This window comes from Rutidosis leptorrhynchoides, chromosome 2 (assembly GCF_046630445.1).
Source record: "Rutidosis leptorrhynchoides isolate AG116_Rl617_1_P2 chromosome 2, CSIRO_AGI_Rlap_v1, whole genome shotgun sequence".
Lineage (NCBI taxonomy): Eukaryota > Viridiplantae > Streptophyta > Magnoliopsida > Asterales > Asteraceae > Rutidosis > Rutidosis leptorrhynchoides.
In genome coordinates, this window is record NC_092334.1 from 413,236,861 (window position 1) to 413,257,734 (window position 20,874).

A 20,874-nucleotide genomic window follows, 5' to 3' on the forward strand; every position below is an offset into this window, starting at 1 on the left:
TAACGTAACAAATATGAGGGGTCAATGATATAATTTTAAAATTGAGGTAACTTGAAGTTTACTTATTATTACATCTTAAATATTTAAATAGTTGAATGCATACAATAGGAGATCTGAAAGTTAAATGCATATAATAAAAATTTAGTGAAAGTTCAATGCATTTTCAAACAATTTTCCCTTAATTTATCGAGTGAATTAAGGAAAACGACTACTCAATGGGCCAACTGATTTGAAGTAAATGGGTTAGTTCAAATTCTATTGAACACATTATATCACAGTATCAGTTAAACTTTTCACAAGTCATAACAACCATTCCATAATAAGTCATATCATAACAACCATTATTATAAATTATTATAATGTTTCGCTATTATTTTAAGGAGTTTTTTTTAATGATAGCCTTAAGGGCCGTCTTAAAAAAAAAAAGTTGTGCACAAAAAATTAGTAAGTTTGTTATTTGCATGCTTAGTGAGGTAGTTATTAGAATGATACAAATGTTCAATGCATGTCTTAAAACTTTAAGTATAGCCTTTAAAGCTATCTTTAAAAATTTTCTTATTTTTATTAGAAAAATGCATATATATTAATATGAATTTTTTTCCATATGTGTATTCAAGTTGTCTACTCTTGACTTGAACGATAACCCTTATTTAGTTAGAAGGATTCTTCAATGCTGTTAGATCATGGTTGTTTTTTCTCTTTCAGGATTGGTTATTATATAAAACGCTAGTATTGTTTTTAACATCAACATTTTATTACAGCCAAACCTCCTAACGAGCAGCTAGGAGGTCAAAACACCGAGGATTAGAATGGCTTAATAAGCCACAATTTTCAATTTACATCAAATTTTCCTCTATGCTTAATCCAATAATAAGATAAACTAAAAATAGAATAAAAAAAGAATGGATATCTTCATGTCTTCTCCAGAAAAATCACACTATTCCTGTATCTCCACAAATGCCACATCAAAGCTGCAAAAATCGCATATACTTTGGCCTTCGATTCTTCAAAAGCTCGCCAGTTATCCAACCACGAATTCAGCTCATTCCAATATGCGAAGATGGGGATCAGCAAGTTGACCCATATCCTGACTTTGTACCATAGTTCAGTCGCAAGAGTACACTCAAATGCTAGTATTGAGTCATTTAATACATATTGTCTACTCCCTGAATTGAACCATAACCTTATAGTTAACAGCCCTAAAGAAAGAAGTACAAGTGCTGAAATCGATTCACTAACAGAGAAGGGAGTCGCACATGAATACGATTTGTGGACATGAAACATAATAAAGGCCGATGCCAAGAAGTGGGCAAGGAATCGTCTTGTCATGATTGGTTATCATAAAATGTTAGTATTGGGTCTTTTAATCATAATTTTCCAATGGTTTTGTAACCATTTCCATTTATTGACTTACTTATTGGTCGAATGTTCATTCGGAAGCAACCTCTCATTTTATAAAATATTGAGAGGAAGACTTTCTCTACTCTTGGGGTGTTTCACTCTTGGTGAAGAAATGACTTCTCTTTATACTAGGATAGGGAAAAGATTATCTACATCTTACCTCTTTCATAAATCACTTTTGTAAGATTTGATTTTGTTCTTGTTGTTGTTTCCAATGGTTTTGTAACTTTGTCACTCAACTGGTTTCCATTCAATAAAATTAGCTTGTGGGTAAAGCTTATACTTATGTAATGAGTATTTGTAATTGTAATTGCTTAAGTGGTGCATACTTAAAAATAATAATGAAATGATGAAATTATTTTTACAATTAACCCGCCGCATTTTTATGATATTTTTGGTTCTCCATTGAAGTGTTGATGGAAAGAGGGTTTAAAAGTTCACAGTTTTGTATTTTTTGACAAAAATTATAAATCTATCTGTGATGCGGCAAGGTCAGTTTTAACATTTTCTAACCTCAGATGTCACATTCATGTGTTGAATTTTTGTGACGGGTCGACCTGTTTTTGATTTTTTTTTTATTTTTTTTTTTCAGCAAGTATAATAAAAAATACACTACATAAAATAAAATACATATTGATATTGAATATAAAAAAGACATAAACTATATTTTCATTATTATTTAACATTACATAAAATTTAATGATCACTTAAAGTTAGAAATATAAAATAATGTAAACATTTTAAAACCAGAGATACATATAAAACTAATGCAAAGTGTGAAATGTCGATGGAAGGTTTCAATTAAGCTCGACTAGATCCTCAAAAAGTTGGTCGTGCACCTCATATCCATTATTTCTCTTCTGTTCGTGTGTCTTGATCCCGTTATCTATTTCTTATAAGTTCAAGACGATTCTCCAGATCCTCAATAATCATATCTTCTTCACACTGATATAGTGCAAATTCATTATCTTCTTAAATCATATTACAAAGTATGTAATATGACACAACAACCATTATTTTTCACATCTTGTTTATTGATATAGTACGTGAAACTAGTCTTAAAATATGAAATTGACTTTGAAGAACCCCAAATGGCCTTTTTACATCCTTTCGTGCACTAGCTTGAAATTTTATGAACTTAATTATAGGCTCATTTGTGGGACACGATAATCCTTTGTCAAGAGTCGCCTAGTCGGGATTTATACCGATGACCAGGTGATAATATTTGGTGTACCGATGACCATTTACCTCTATTGGTGCGGATGGAGTCGTTCCTTTCTGGAGGTATCAAATATAGGGAATGATTCAAAACATTTATATCATTGTTAGAACCTGATATCCTAAAAAAAATATGTCAAATTCACAAGTCATATGATGTCACTGCTTCAAGCATAATGGTTGGTTTCTTGTGATCACCACCGGTGTATTGTCATTTCAAAGCGACGGGACAATTCCTCCATTCCAATGCATACAATCAATACTCTCAATCATACCCTTGAAACTATGTTTCTCTTCGTGTGCACTATATAATTGTGCAACATCATGTGGATTGAGAGTTCTCATGTATTGACTTTTATTTAAAGTGATGATACATTTATAAAAGTGGTCTAGATATAGTATTGATGATGCCTCGCTCACTTGTTAATATTCATCGAACATATTGGAGACGATCCTTAGGCCAATTGGCGTAGAGCCGAAGTACATTTTTGTAAAGTTGGAAAAGTCGGCGTACCGATAGCATCTACACATCGTAAAAATAACTAAATTGCTCGGGATAACATTACTAGGGAAATTAGTTATGCTTTGTGCAATTTGGAGGAATAATTGACAGTGCATACAAAAACGCCTTCTAAATATTGTGGGCTTATACTTTGGCGTCTTACTAAAATAATCATCCCATAACCTTTGCGCGTTTACCTCACGCTCTCTCAGAATGTAACCTCGAACTCTTTAAATACGTTAGGGCTCGGGCTCAGACTCTTCTTATAATTTTTGAATAAGTTGAACAAGTACGTCATGCGAATCGGAATCTAAATGATATAAATACGATTCCATAATTATAAAAAATATAAGATGTGAATAAAATGAATTGTAAAATGTGTGTTTTTTGTTTGAAAAAATGAATGGTGAAAATGAGATTTTATAAAGATAAAAAATGGATTTTAAAAAGGAAAATAAAAAAATAACGGTAATATTATCGTTTGAGAATTTTCAAACTTCGTGGCCCAATCAAACGTTTTACCCGTGTAATTGATACGGTCTTTTTTCTGTCGGATACCCGACTGATGCCCCTGACGTGTCAGGGTTAACGCCCCATTAACAGTGTCAGAGGCCGTCAGATTTTGCCAACTGGGATGACGGAGGGGATTTCATGCCTTGTTAATAGCAGTCATAAGTAAATGCATACGTGAGCTGTGTGAATTCTTTAATTTACAATGGGCGATTTTAAATTGACCCGCAGGTCAATCTTATTTTTCATTATCAGATTACCTTTTTACTTTTGTCAGATTACTTTTTTTACTTTTGTCATTGTCATATATTTTTTTAATTTTGTCAGATTACCTTTTACTTTTATTAGACAATTTATCTCTCTCCTAATTTTGAAAATATTCATTTTTTCTCTGAAGATGGGAAAACAGGTTTCCATGCTAAAAAGCTAACAAATACACCTCTTTATCAATAGTCAAATTTTTGAAAAACTAATACTAAGTAATTACACATTTTCAAGAAGACTATTTTCAAAGAATACAGTTAGCAAATACAGTAGCTTAATCTTAATTCTTAAATTCTTAATACTCTATTTAACAAACACATTAATACATAATTTAAACACCTTAATCAACAAAACAATAAACATCTATACGCACTTTACCATTTGATTATATACAAGTAAGTAATAATTGTTCTATTTGACATACAATTGCCGAGTCACTGGAAACCACCACCACAATATAACCATCATCCACCGCCAAAAACTACCTCCATCCGCTGCCAAAAACCATCACCGCCGTAATCTTCCGTAAGCCCAGACACCATCGACCACGTTTCTGTTGCCGGAAAGAATAATCTACTACCGGATCTAAAAAATCAAAGACGCTTTGAACAAAAAACAGGGTGAAGAATGGTGGTGGCTTGGGTGTAGAAGGTTGTCGGCGGTGGTGTCATACCCCGTCCTAATCCATCTGGACGAAGTCACCAACATCTGGTCCCATTGCGATGATCGACTCCAAGTAATATCTCTAAAATGAGCAAATGCACAGCAGAAGATTTCTTTAATACCTGAGAATAAACATGCTTTAAAGTGTCAACTAAAAAGTTGGTGAGTTCATAAGTTTATCATAAAACAATAAAATTCATCATTTTGATAGACCACAAGATTTAAATCATGCATGGTACAAATGGGCCAGAATCCTATACCCACATGTAATGTACATGAGATATCTTTTAAATACAGTACACATTTCTCGTGTACGAAATCATCTTTCATAAATCTTAGTAACCGTACACATATCTTTTGCACAAAAATAACATACACATAACATGTGTATAAAATCATTCTCTCGATACATAACATTCACTTTTCATTGCTTTCATAGCTTGGTTTGGTAACCGACCTTAACATATAATGTGCATAATAATATCCCCAAAAACAGAACATCTCGTCTGTATAATAATCATATAAACTTCGAAGTACTAAACACCACACCCACTAGCCCTTCCGTCTAGTGAACATTCTGGGTGGGGGTGTTAAACCCGGTAGCTACCTTTAGGATTTGCGTGAATTAGGGCCATATACGATTCTAATTCTTAGGTTACCAAGCAAAAATAATCAAGAAAAAAATATTCATATCGATTGTGGCAATTATCACGTCCACATAATTCAATGTTGCAATTATCACGTCCACATAATTCATTCGAGGAATGTTTTGCTTGTGTCTATCTCGTCAAACATTTATAAAAGCATTTCATGTATTCGCAGTTCAAAATATATTTCAAAAGTATTTAATAAAGCAGTTGTAAATGTAGCGCATGTATTCTCAGTCCCAAAAATGTAAAGAGTAAAAGGGAATCAAATGAACTCACTTATTGTATTTCGTAGTAAAAATATATATTACGTCATTGAACAATTGAACAATGCAGGGTTGGCCTCGGATTCACGAACCTATATCATTCGTATATTTATATTAAAATATATACTCATAATCGAACAATTTCATATCTTATAACCTTATAGATTATATATTTAGTTTGTATATATATATATATATATATATATATATATATATATATATATATATATGAAAATGATTATTATTTATATAATTATATTAATATATTACTTATTTTCAAACTTGTAATTTAATACAATATCATTTATTATTTATGTATTATTATATTATGTGATGACTTTTACTGAGTAGTTAATATTCATATATATATATATATATATATATATATATATATATATATATATATATATATATATATATATATATATATATATATATATATATATATATCTATATATAATAATAGTAGTTTAATTATTCTATTGTTATTTTACATTTTGAATTCTAATGATTCATTTATGTTTTATTATTTTCAATACCTACATTTATATATATATATATATATATATATATATATATATATATATATATATATATATATATATATATATATATATATATATATATATATATATATATATATATATATATATATATTATTTATTTGTAATACTTGTTCGTGAATCGTCGGGCATAGTTAAAGGTTAATTGAATATATGAAACAGTTCAAACTTTTGGAGGCTCAACCTTACAGACTTTGCTTATCGTGTCGAAACATATAAAGATTAAGTTTAAATTTGGTCAGAAATTTCCGGGTCGTCACAGTACCTACCCGTTAAAGAAATTTCGTCCCGAAATTTGGTCGTGGTTGTCATGGCTAATCATAAAAATGTTTTCATGACGAATATGAGTTGGTATATATAATTTTTATTACTATTGAGTAATATAGATAAAACGATTCGATTACTTGAAGAGTACGAGTGAAGCTATCATAAAAGGAATGAAATGAGAAATAAAGTTTCGTCGTAACTTTTGACGTTGTCTTGGTTGAATTCCAGAATTCAAGGGATTTCAAAGAAAATCTTCGTTATCTATATAAGATTTGATTCGTCAGTGATTAAGGAAATTAAGATTTCTTTAATTAAATGCGGTCATCTGCCTCGTTTTCTCTGTTGGATGTTTCCATTATAAATTTACCTCTTCCGTTTTATTATTCTCACCATTCTTATACTTTCTTCCTTAATCCATACTTCTAAAGATTGTAAAAATGCTTAATCCAGTACTGATCCTTGTCCTTCTTCTGACAATCGCTTCTGTCTTCCTCCTTTTTCATCTACCACCGGAGGAATCTGTTAACTCATACTATGCTCTAAGGATTATAGTATTTCTAATCCTCCCGTGTCTTTATATTGCTATATGCACTGATATACACAGTTTGTAATTTTTGTGTTTGTGATCGGCTGTATATTCTTGTTATGTTTCGGAGCTCCATGCTCTTGTTTTCTATTCCCGATTCTAAATCAAGCGAATAATGGTCCAGAATTCGTAGATATGGAGTTTTGAATGATTATAATGTTCTATACAGGAAGGAATGTGATAGCACGATTTGATTTTCAAATTTATACATCACGGAAGATAGAACTATCAAGAATACATTTTCTTGATATGTTCAGAAGTTAAGTAGAATGAAAGAGTTATGTAACATGGCACATGATGACGTTATGATCTGTGAATCATCATGTTCCAATAGAAACTCAGCATGACTTACTGTAATATAATCATGTTGGCCAAGCGTCATTATATTATACTAACTCATGCTTCAATTCCCAACACTTCTCCATAATTCATTCATAATTTACACTTAGATTTTATAGAAGTTTCCAATATAATGGAATATAGAAAACACGAAGAGGTAAATAATTTCGGACAAGAATATTTAGGAAAATATCTTCAGAAATATCGAAGATATTTATGATGATATTTTGGAATTTCTAAGTTCGAAGGTTGAAGAAAAAAAATTTTCCGCAAGATTTTAACATGACTTCGGAGCAAGATATTCTCTAAAGATTTCATCGGATCCAGATTTATCTGAATTCTTTGAATATAGGGTTTGGTCCTTGTATTTGTCCTTGGTCTCCTTCATGGTTAGCTCAATCCGGTTTTCAGTACCAGATTTTCTATCGAGCGTTCCCAACACTCCATTCCTTATCATCAACTCTTGGCCATTTAGGCCATCTACAATTTTACTGTTTCGTCTGCATTTAATGCAGCCATATTTGAATCGTCGATTATCAATCTGAGATGTTTTCAGGAGAATTGTGTTTTTAGATGATTAAATGCTGATGGTAGTATGGTGGAATATAAAAGGTTCTCTGGTAACAATGAATGAGCACGCATATATATCAAGGTTATAATAAGGTTGTTTCGAACGAAAAGTCAAAGTTGACTTGCTGGAGCTGTGACAAAATTTGCTACTTTGAAAAAGAACTGCAAAGTTGTTTTGGGTAATAATAACACTAAAGGAATTAGCACAGCTACGTGTTAAACGTTTACTCAGTTGCTGAGAGTTTCTCAGGTGCATGACTATATGCATAAATCTCTTCTTCCGTAGATGAAGTGCAGTTGGTTCATCCTCTGGATTGAGGTGTTTTCAAGAATCATGAAAGGTTTGAACGCAGATTAGAATCGTCAAGATACAAATGAGGTTTAAAATGAAATCAAGTGGCAAACTTGAAGAATTGTTTAGTTTCATATGTTATAATCAATATTTTAATTCATTTTAATTGTCCAATGTTGGTAGTCCACAGTCGATAGTCCACAGTTAACAGTCCAATAATTCATATATAGTTTAATATATAATATTCAAATTAATTAATACGTATCGTGACCCGTATACATGTCTCAGACTCGATCACAACTCAAAGTATATATATTATTGTAGAATCAACCTTAACCCTGTATAGCGAACTCAAGCATTACAGCATATAGAGTGTCTATGGTTATTCCAAATAATATATATACATGCGTCGATATGATATGTCAAAACTTTGTATACGTGTCCCGATATTTAAAGTGCGTAAAATAAATAACAGAAATTAAATGACGATAAATAAAATTGCGAGAATGTAAATTGCGAGAATGTAAATTGCGATAATTAAATTGCGATAAATAAAATGTAACCGGTTAGCTAGGAACAGTTAGCTAGGAACAGTTAGCGTAGATTCTTAACAAAATTCTTCTCATAGTTAAATTGTTTATTTCTAACAAATTTTATTTTGTCCAATATTTTCTTCATTATGCCACTTGTTGGATTTTGATAAGTCAAAATCCAATTATGAAATTGAATGAAAATGGTTACTCTGTGGTGAACGGATTTGTATAGCTGTGTATGTGAGTAGGATAGTAAATGACCGTTGAATCAGATTCGAAGAATGTACACTGTAACTTATTAATGTGGAATTTAAATATTTTTCGGGTATTACCTACCCGTTAAAATATTTTCATCATTAACATTTTGTACAAAAGAATTTTTAATTACAATCTTTATGAAAACATATATACATATATATTTTCTTTAGATGTAATCATGGATTTAATGAGTTAATATGATAATAATCTCATTTGCTTTTCGGTTTGAGCTAGAATAAGTAATCTCTAAGACTATTAGGAACTACATATTCTTCACAGAATATTAATGAATTTATGGGTCAATACTTCATCGTTAACTATTAGGAATCACATATTCTTCACAGAATATTAATGAAGTTATAGATCAATACTTCATCAGTTATTGTTGTTGGTACTCCTTGGTATCTATGGTGCGTATGATGTTGATGTTCGAGATACAAATTGTAATGTTGAGGTGTGAGATGTGGGTGTTGCTGTTGATGATGGTGATGGTACTGTTGATGGTACTGTTGATGGTGGTACTGTTTATGCTGCTGATGCTGCTGCTAGTGTTTGTAACCTTTGCACCATATTCTCCAAAGCCACTACCCGAGCGCGAAGCTCGTTGACTTCTTCTATTACACCGGGGTGATTGTCGGTTCGGACGAGCGGATAAATAAAATCTAGAATTTGGTATAGTATATGATCGTGACGAGATACTCTGGAAATGAGAGAGAAAATGGTGTTTCGGACAGGTTCGCCGGTAAGTGCTTCAGGTTCTTTGCCAAGAGGTGAATTCGGTTGATGGAAAGGATCACCTTCTTCTTGTCTCCAATGATTAAGTAGGCTACGAACCCAGCCCCAATTCATCCATAATAGATGATGGCTGATTGGTTGATTCATTCCGGTCACATTGCTTTCAGAGATCGAGTGAAATTCTATGTCGGAATAACTGTCGGAATAGCTATCGGAATCTGAGGGACTCGAACTGGTTGAGGGGTTCATCTCGTACGATCAGATGAAAGATTTTCGATATGAAATAGATTATAGGATGTAGATTAGTACCCTGCAATACACGATTTACATATGTATATATAATACTAAAATCCCATAAGTTACGGAAGAATCTACGGAAGCTGCCAGGAAAGGTCTATAGTAACAGATACGCTAAGATATGAATTTTGTCTATACACTATCGATGCACTAAATGCAGTAAGACGTGTCTAGAATTAAGATGATAAGCAAGTGATTCCCTAAGAATGATAAGCAGGTAATTTTCGACACGAAATGATAAGCAAAACTTTTGACATGCAGACACGGTTGAAGTCCAGACTCACTAATGTATCTAAACAACTATCAGTTAGAGACACTAATGCAAGACCTGGTTCGCTAAGACCACCGCTCTGATACCACATGTCATACCCCGTCCTAATCCATCTGGATGAAGTCACCAACATCTGGTCCCATTGCGATGATCGACTCCAAGTAATGTCTCTAAAATGAGCAAATGCACAGCGGAATATTTCTTTAATACCTGAGAATAAACATGCTTTAAAGTGTCAACCAAAAGGTTGGTGAGTTCATAAGTTTATCATAAAACAATAAAATTCATCATTTTGATAGACCACAAGATTTAAATCCTGCATGGTACAAATGGGCCCGAATCCTATACCCACCTGTAATGTACATGCGATATCTTTTAAATACAATACACCTTTCTCGTGTACGAAATCATCTTTCATAAATCTTAGTAACCGTACACATATCTTGTGCACAAAAATAACATACACATAACCTGCGTATAAAATCATTCTCTCGATACATAACATTCACTTTTCATTGCTTTCATAGCTTGGCTTGGTAACCGACCTTAACATATAATGCGCATAATAATATCCCCAAAAACAGAACATCTCGTCTGTATAATAATCATATAAACTTCAAAGTACTAAACACCATGCCCACTAGCCCTTCCGTCTAGTGAACATTCTGGGTGGGGGTGTTAAACCCGGTAGCTACCTTTAGGATTCGCGTGAATTAGGGCCATACCCGATTCTAATTCTTAGGTTACCAAGCAATAATAATCAGGGGAAAAATATTCATATCAATTGTGGCAATTATCACGTCCACATAATTCAATGGTGGCAATTATCACGTCCACATAATTCATTCGAGGAATGTTTTGCTTGTGTCTATCTCGTTAAACATTTATAAAAGCATTTCATGTATTCGCAATTCAAAATGTATTTCAAAAGCATTTAATAAAGCAGTTGTAAAAGTAGCGCATGTATTCTCAGTCCCAAAAATGTAAAGAGTAAAAGGGAATCAAATGAACTCACCTATTGTATTTCGTAGTAAAAATACATATTACGTCATTGAATAATTGAACAATGCAGGGTTGGCCTCGGATTCACGAACCTATATCATTCGTATATTTATATTAAAATATATACTCGTAATCGAACAATTTCATATCTTATAACTTTATAGATTATATATTTAGTTTGTATATATATATATATATATATATATATATATATATATATATATATATATATATATATATATATGAAAATGATCATTATTTATATAATTATATTAATATATTACTTATTTTCAAACTTGTAATTTAATACAATATCATTTATTATTTATGTATTATTATATTATGTGATGACTTTTACTGAGTAGTTAATATTCGTATATTATATATATATTTTATATCATCATATATATATCTATATATAATAATGGTAGTTTAATTATTCTAATTGTTATTTTACATTTTGAATTCTAATGATTCATTTATATTTTATTATTTTCAATACCTACATTTATATTTACTTATATATATATATATGTATATATATATGTATATATATATATATATGTATATATATATATATATATATATATATATATATATATATATATATATATATATATATTTGTAATACTTGTTCGTAAATCGTCGGGCATAGTCAAAGGTTAATTGAATATATGAAACAATTCAAACTTTTGGAGGCTCAACCTTACAAACTTTGCTTATCGTGTCAAAACATATAAAGATTAAGTTTAAATTTGGTCGGAAATTTCCGGGTCGTCACAGGTGGTTTGGATAGATTTGTACGTTATGTTGACCAAATCATACAGTCGCAACATATTGCTATAAAGGAAAGTTTGGAAACGAGCATAACTGTCCGTATTCATCAATATAACCTACGGTGTTTCAAACTGTTACAAGGTTTTATTTCAAATGAAGCTTTTAAAAGAATGCTTGCTGATCGTGAACGATTGATGGATCCTAAGGATACATGTGATTGTCGACTTGGGACATCTTGTGGGTTACCATGTAAGACCCAAATATTTATGGTACATAATGTATTTATGGTGTACGATGTAGTGACCCGAACTTTTCCATGTTTATATATATTAATTGAGATTGGTATTTACATGACTAAATGTTTCCAACGTGTTAAGCAATCAAACTTGTTAAGACTTGATTAAATGAAATAAGTTTCATATAGACAATTGATCACCCAAGTTGACCGGCGATTCACGAACGTTACAAAATTGTAAAAACTACATGTTGTGGTATATATAGACATACATAAATGGTCGACATAAGATTATGATGAGTAAGTATCTCACTAAATATATTAACAATGTGTGATATACATAAGAAATGAGATTACTAAGTTAAGAAACTTAAAATGATATATATAACGATTATCGTTATGATAACGTCTACTAAATACATATGTATCATATTAAGATATTGATACACTATATTTAACATGATAAAATGATATTTAAATATATTATTAAGTGTGTTAACAATGAACTACATATGTAAAAACAAGACTACTAACTCAAGAATTACGAAACGAGACTTATATGTAACGATTATCGTTGTAACGATATTTTAATGTATATATCATATTAAGAGATATTCATACATAATAATATCATGATAATATAATAATTTAACATCTCATTTGATATAATAAACATTGGGTTAACAACATTAATTGAGATCGTTAACTTAAAGGTTTCAAAACAACACTTACATGTAACGACTAACGAAGACTTAACGACTCCATTAGAATGTATATACATGTTGTGTTTTGATATGTATTCTTACACTTTTGAAAGACTTCAAGACACATATCAAAGTACTTCTACTTAACAAAAATGCTTACAATTACATCCTCGTTCAGTTTCATCAACAATTCTACTCGTATGAACCCGTATTCGTACTCGTACAATACACAGCTTTTAGATGTATGTACTATTGGTATATACACTCCAATGATCAGCTCTTAGTAGCCCATGTGAGTCACCTAACACATGTGGGAACCATCATTTGGAAACTAGCATGAAATATCTCATAAAATTACAAAAATATTAGTAATCATTCATGACTTATTTACATGAAAACAAAATTACATATCCTTTATATCTAATCCATATACCAACGACCAAAAACACCTACAAACATTTCATTCTTCAATTTTCTTCATCTAATTGATCTCTCTCAAGTTCCATCTTCAAATTTTAAGTGTTCTTCATAAATTCCATAAGTATAGTTTCATAAAAATCAAGAATACTACCAAGTTTGCAAGTTTACTTCCAAGCTTTCTAATCCATTTCAAGTAATCATCTAAGATCAAGGAACCTTTGTTATTTACAGTAGGTTATCTTTCTAATTCAAGGTAATATTCATATTCAAGCTTTGATTCAATTTCTACAACTATAACAATCTTATTTCGAGTGAAAATCTTACTTGAACTGTTTTCGTGTCATGATTCTGCTTCAAGAACTTTCAAGCCATCCAAGGATCCTTTGAAGCTAGATCCATTTTTCTCATTTCCAGTAGTTTTATCCAGAAAACTTGAGGTAGTAATGATTTTCATAACATCATTCGATTCATACATATAAAGCTATCTTATTCGAAGGTTTAAACTTGTAATCACTAGAACATAGTTTAGTTAATTCTAAACTTGTTTGCAAATAAAAGTTAATCCTTCTAACTTGACTTTTAAAATAAACTAAACACATGTTCTATATCTATATGATATGCTAACTTAATGATTTAATGTGAAGACCCATCCTAATCCATCTGGACGAAGTCCATATCGATTATAAACGATTCACAACAGTTGTTTATATCGCGAGGTAATTGACCTCTATATGATACATTTTACAAACATTGCATTCGATTTTAAAAGACAATCTTTCTTTACAATGAAAGTTGATGACATGCATACCATTTCATAATATATCTAACTATAATCGACTTAGTAATAATCTTGATGAACTTGACGACTCGAATGCAACATCTTTTGAAATATGCTATGAATGACTCCAAGTAATATCTCTAAGACGAGCAAATGCACAGCGGAAGATTTCTTTCGTACCTGAGAATAAACATGCTTTAAAGTGTCAACCAAAAGGTTGGTGAGTTCATAAGTTTAACATAAATAATCATTTCCATCATTTTAATAGACCACAAGATTTCCATTTATCATAAATATTCGTCCCATGCATAGAGACAAAAATAATCATTCATATAGATTGAACACCTGGTAACCGACATTCACAATATACATATAAGAATATCCCCATCATTCCGGGATCCTCCTTCGGACATGATATAAATTTCGAAGTACTAAAGCATCCGGTAATTTGGATGGGGCTTGTTGGGCCTGATAGATCTATCTTTAGGATTCGCGTCAATTAGGGTGTCTGTTCCCTAATTCTTAGATTACCAGACTTAATAAAAAGGGGTATATTCGATTTAATAATCCAGCCATAGAATGTAGTTTCATTTACTCGTGTCTATTTCGTAAAACAGTTATAAAAACAGCGCATGCATTCTCAGCCCAAAAATATAAAGGGTAAAAAGGCAAATGAAAACTCACCTAATGTATTTTGTAGTAAAAATACATATGACTATATTGAACAATGCAGGGTTGGCCTTGGATTCACGAATCTATATCATTTGTGTATATATATATATTAATACACCTAATCGTAATCGAATAAATATATGTACATATTTCTTAGTTATATCATTTTTATGTTAATAACTTATATGTTCTGTGTATTCATTTTATATATTTTAACTAAATAAGATATTAAGTTCGTTATGTTTTATATATTAAATATATTTATATATTTATATATATATGTATATCCTTTGTTTGTTAAAACGGTATTTTAATAATACTAAGATAATATTTGAAGTAATATAATGATAATACTAGTATTAAATATAATGATAACATCAGTAGTTTTAATAAGATTGATAATTAATAACAATATTAATGAAATTAATAATTTTGATATTAATACTTAATACTTAATAATAATAATAATTATAACCATCTTGTTACTAGTGATAATCCTCATAATAATAATTTTATTCATGATAATAATAAGTCTAAACTGATACTAATACTTTTAATTATTATGATAATAATAATAATAACAATAATAATAGTGGTGATACTAAACATAAAAAGAGAACTACCTTAAAAACAAGCTTAAAAACAATAAACACCACAGCCCGGATTCGAACTTGCGACCTCTTGGTTTACCCAAATGCATTAAACGCTTCAACTGTTACGTACCTTTCTGATATATTCTCATATTATGAATAATATATCCCGTATTTTATTTTGGCCCAACAGCAGTTTCTCAACCCAATAACAACACTTCTCGGCCCAATTATAAGGATCAGGCCCAACGATCTTATGTCCAGGTATTGTGGAATAAATCAGTCGACACAAAGAATGTGGTAGGGTTTTATGAAATCGACAGGAAGGAAAAACGAGTGATGCATCAATTATTAATATCCACGTCTACATTACCCATCATCAATTATCATCATCGATTATTAATCATATTATCTAACTGTTATACCATAATCGTCATTAATCATCATTATCCTAATCGTTACCGTCACCTTCTCTTTATCTCTTCATCATGATGACATGATCATAACATCACCATCCTGGTATATAATCGAACATCGTAGAGGTTATCGTCATCATGACAGTCGTTTTCACTCTTCATCCTCTCCTCATCATGACTTACTGTAACAGAAGGCGAAATCAATATAACGGCTGCAGCAAGTGTTGATTTGAATAATGAGAGGTGTCGATTTGCAAGGGAAATTGATAGTGCTCCAAATGAACATATATTTAGTAGCAATATCCTCCCAATATGTAAATTATTTAGTTGTAATTGTTCTATTTTAAGTTGTAATTGTTTAAATAAATAAGTACGAAGACAAAAGGCGAAAATGAAGATTTAAAGACACAAACGTCCAAAAAGCTCAAATGTACAAGATATAATTCAAAAGGTTCAATTTATTGATGAAAAACGTCTAAAAATGACAAGAGTACAAGTTACAAAACGCAAAGTACAAGATATAAAATAGTACGCAAGGACGTTTGAAAATCTGGAATCGGGACATGAGTCAACTATCAACGCCCGACGCAACGGACTAAAAATTACAAGTCTACTATGCACAAGAATATAATATAATATATAAATAATTATATTAATTATTTATATTTTATATTTATATATAAATTATGTCGACAAGCAAGGTTCCAAAATTATGTGAGCTGGATTTTCAAACTCCACGACTCGCGGAGTTTGCAGGCTTAAAACTCCACGACTCGCGGAGCTGTCAGAAATCAAAACGCCTATAAAAGGCCATGCATTCTGCCGAGTAAAAATATAATAAATAATAATAATAATACTCTGTAATAAATAAATAAATAAATATATATATAATATATATAGTATAGGGTAGTTTTATATTAGATTAGTTCGGGTTATGTAAAGGTTATTTTACGGGTTTTTGAAGTCGAAATTCGGCCCGTGTAATACTACGCGATAAATACTCAATGTAAGTTATGTTATCCTTTTTAAATTAATGTCTCATAACTAAGTTGTTATTATGCTTATTTAAATTGAAGTAATCGTGATGTTGGGCTAAATATTAAAAATGGGTTAATTGGGCTTTGTACCATAATTGGGGTTTGGATAAAAGAACGACACTTGTGGAAATTAGACTATGAGCTATTAATGGGTTTTATATTAACTAAACAATACCTTGTTAATTTAATATACAAACTTATAATTTGACGTATTTATATATAACCACATACGCTTGACTGGGTACGGTGGGCGGGATATCTATAAATACCAATAATTATTCATTTTATCGGACACGGAACTGGATTAATAGTTAATAGACTTGTTAAAACAGGGGTGAATTATATTCAAGGGTAATTGGTGTAATTGTTAACAAAGTAGTAAAACCTTGGTTTACACGCAGTCGATAACCTGGTGTATTCATTAAACAAAGTATTAAAACCTTGTTACAATTCGAATCCCCAATTAGTTGGAATATTTGACTTCGGGAATAAGAATAATTTGACGAAGGCTTTCGCTCTTTATATTTATGACTGATGGACTATTATGGACAAATCCGTATGGACATATTAAATAATCCAGGACAAAGGACAATTAATCCATGGGCATAAAACTAAAATCAACACGTCAAACATCATGATTATGGAAGTTTAAATAAGCATAATTCCTTTATTTTCATATTTAATTGCACTTCTAATTATTACACTTTTATTTATTATTATTGTATTTAATTGCACTTTTAATTATCGTACTTTTTAATTATCGCACTTTTATTTATCGAAATTTCATTATCGTTATTTATTTTACGTTTTAAATTAAGTTATATATTTATTTTACATTCGGTTTTAACTGCGACTAAAGTTTTAAAATCGACAAACCGGTCATTAAACGGTAAAAACTCCCTTTTATATATTATTGATATAATATATTTTGTACAAATATAATTGTTTAAAAATATAGTGTGCAATAAGCCCGCTCCCTGTGGAACGAACCGGACTTACTAAAAACTACACTACTGTACGATTAGGTACACTGCCTATAGTGTTGTAGCAAGGTTTAGGTATATCCCATTTGTAAAAAAATAATTAAAACTTGTGTAATTTGTAACGTATTTCGTAGTAAAATATAGTACTATCACGTACCCCCATGCTACCACATCAAGTTTTTGGCGCCGCTGCCGGGGACTCGGCGAAACGCTATATTTTTAATTTATTTTTCTATAAATATATTTATATTGTAACATCCCGCGTTTTTCCGTTAAATTTAATTTTAACACCGTTTTTTTTTTAAAACATAATCTTTCGTATTTAAATTAATAGTTTCCGTGAGTAACGTTCATTATATTCCCGCTATTTAATTTTGACATTTCACCCGTTTACTCGAGCGTTTTAAAAATATTCGATCGGTTAAATCCCGCACCCGCTTTGAAACTCGAGGGACCGGAGTTGCCAAATGGGCAAACTAGTTGACTAGGTCAACTAGTCAACCCATTTCTCCACCATTTCCATCATCTCCCTCTCTCTCTTTCTCTCTAGCAAGAACACACACAAACCCCAACTTCATAGAATCATCATCTAAATTCGGATCGGGAAGCAAACTTCAAAACAAATTACATATTCGTGATCCTCTCATCATCCTCTTCGATTTGGTACCAACTTCATCACATTTGGGTAACATTTCTAAAACTCTAGATTTCTCTAAATTCGTGTTTTTGATTTGAAATGGTGTTAGTTAGTGTCTATGGCTCAAGTCTAACATGAATATATGTTTGGTTTGCTCGATTTGTTGTTTTTGGAGTAACTAGCATGAACTTGAAATGGGTTTGCTTAATCCTTGATTTTGGATGAGTTAATGTTGTTAGATTGTTAAAGTGCATGTTTTAATTGTGTTACTAGTATCACTAGCTTCGTTTTGATGCGTAGGTTGATTAAGAAAACTTCAAGAACATGAATATTGATTTTGTGATGTTTGACTAGGGTTTGATAGTTCTTGACATGAACTTTTGATGCTTGAATGCCATGGAATGTTAATTGTTAGTGATTAGTTGTAATGTATGCTTAATTACCTTCGAAACGGCATATCGTATGTGTAAATTGGATTCCCGAAACTTAAAATGCAATTGATGAACTTGAAACTTTGAAAATGGACTTTTAAACGATCACTTGACGAGAAATCGGTTATGGAAAATTTTGTTTTTGTTTGATGAAACATGTTTAGTTGTGTTCCTTGTCAAAAGAGCTTTCCAACGGTATAAGATACGCTTCCTAATTGTTTACGGTTTGAGTTTTGCGTTTGTTTGAAATTTTACCAAGCCTTGAACAAGTGAAACAGGCCAGGGACCAGGCCACGGCCATTGTCGCGCCGTGGAGCAATTTGTCGCTCCGTGGCCCAAAGGGTGATTTTAGAACATGTTTTTCAAGCTTTCTGACCTTCAACATAGGCATTTGTCGCGCCGCGGAGCAATTTGTCGCGCCGTGACAATTGCCTGTTTCATCCGAACTTCAGCAAACTTGTTTTGGCCATAACTTTTTGACCGTAACTCCGTTTTCGATGAATCAAATATCGTTGGAAACGTAATAAGATTTCCTTTCTAATGGTAAGGTTTTGAAATGTCAACTCAAACTTTATTACAATCGTTCTAACATGCTTTTATACTTGATTCTTGCATGAAACTTGACAACGTGATTCACATGCTATACTATTCGAGTCGTAACGAGCCATAGGACTAATTGAACACATTTCACCCGACCTTGTGTCGTAACCGGTTAATTGATATAACTTACTTGTTTAGGTCAAGGCTAAGCAACTTTCATGCACACGTTTACTTGTTGAAGTACCTTTATACTCGTGCACTCGAGGTGAGATCATAGTCCCACCTTTTCAACAATTTTTATTCTTTTAAATCGTGGGCTGAGAAACATATACTTTATATACATTTATACGGTTTATACTTTCATACTTTGGATACAAATGCGAATACAAGAGCAAAGATACAGACGAGTTAGAACAAAAGTCCTCAATCCAATTATCATTAGTTCCACTTGCAGGGTGTAAGTGTAAGCGAGTGATTATGTTGTGTGGCCATACGGGTTTAACGAACCCTCATTCAGACGGTTCGCTACCGTTAGTGGATGAAATATAATTTCAACGTGCATAGTGTATGTTCTAACACTATATTCAAAATTCAGAGGGAAGATTCAGTTAAGTTTTGGTAATTGGGTGCTCGTGATACAGACAACATCCTTTGGGATGTATACGCTTGATATTCACTTTATACTAAATCTTGTGGTTTACAAACACATCTTTAGAGATGTATACGCCTTGATACTAAACCTTGTGATTCAAAATATACTTTTACAAATACATTTATGATCTCACCAACGTTTTTCGTTGACAGTTTTCTACATGTTTTTCTCAGGTCTTGCACGATATGTGATACATGCTTCCGCTCATTATTTGATACTTGCATTGGATGTCGAGTATACATGCTTTTCATGGAGCGTCTTTTGACTTTACTTTAAACTGTGTCGCCTAGATTTCAATCGTACTTATAACGTTGTAACTTAACTTTTGGTTGAACAATTCTTGTAAACTTTGAAACAATCTTTATTTTGAAATGAAGGCGACATATTTTGGTCAAAAGTTATCTAAAAGACTTATAATCAGGTAATGGGACCCACGTAGCCGACGCCGTCACTTGACGATTTGTCGGGGTCGCTACAGTTGGTATCAGAGCCTTGGTTGTAGGGATTTAGAGTTCATTTGTGTCCACCCCGAGTCATAGGGTACATAGGTGAATCTAGACTACAACCGGCATATAGACTGAAGTAGGAATTACTTGACTATTTGTGCATTTATACTCGAACTCTTCTATCATATCTAACTCGTATTCGATCTTGATCTTACGTTGATAAATTTTGTTGATGCGCCACCTTGACTTTATGAAGTAATGTTAAATGCACATGAGAATCAGGGTAATATAATTTCCGGGATTATATTACGGTGATTCACATGGACGTTCCGACATTATGACATAAAGAATTTAGGGCGAGTCAAGGAAAAT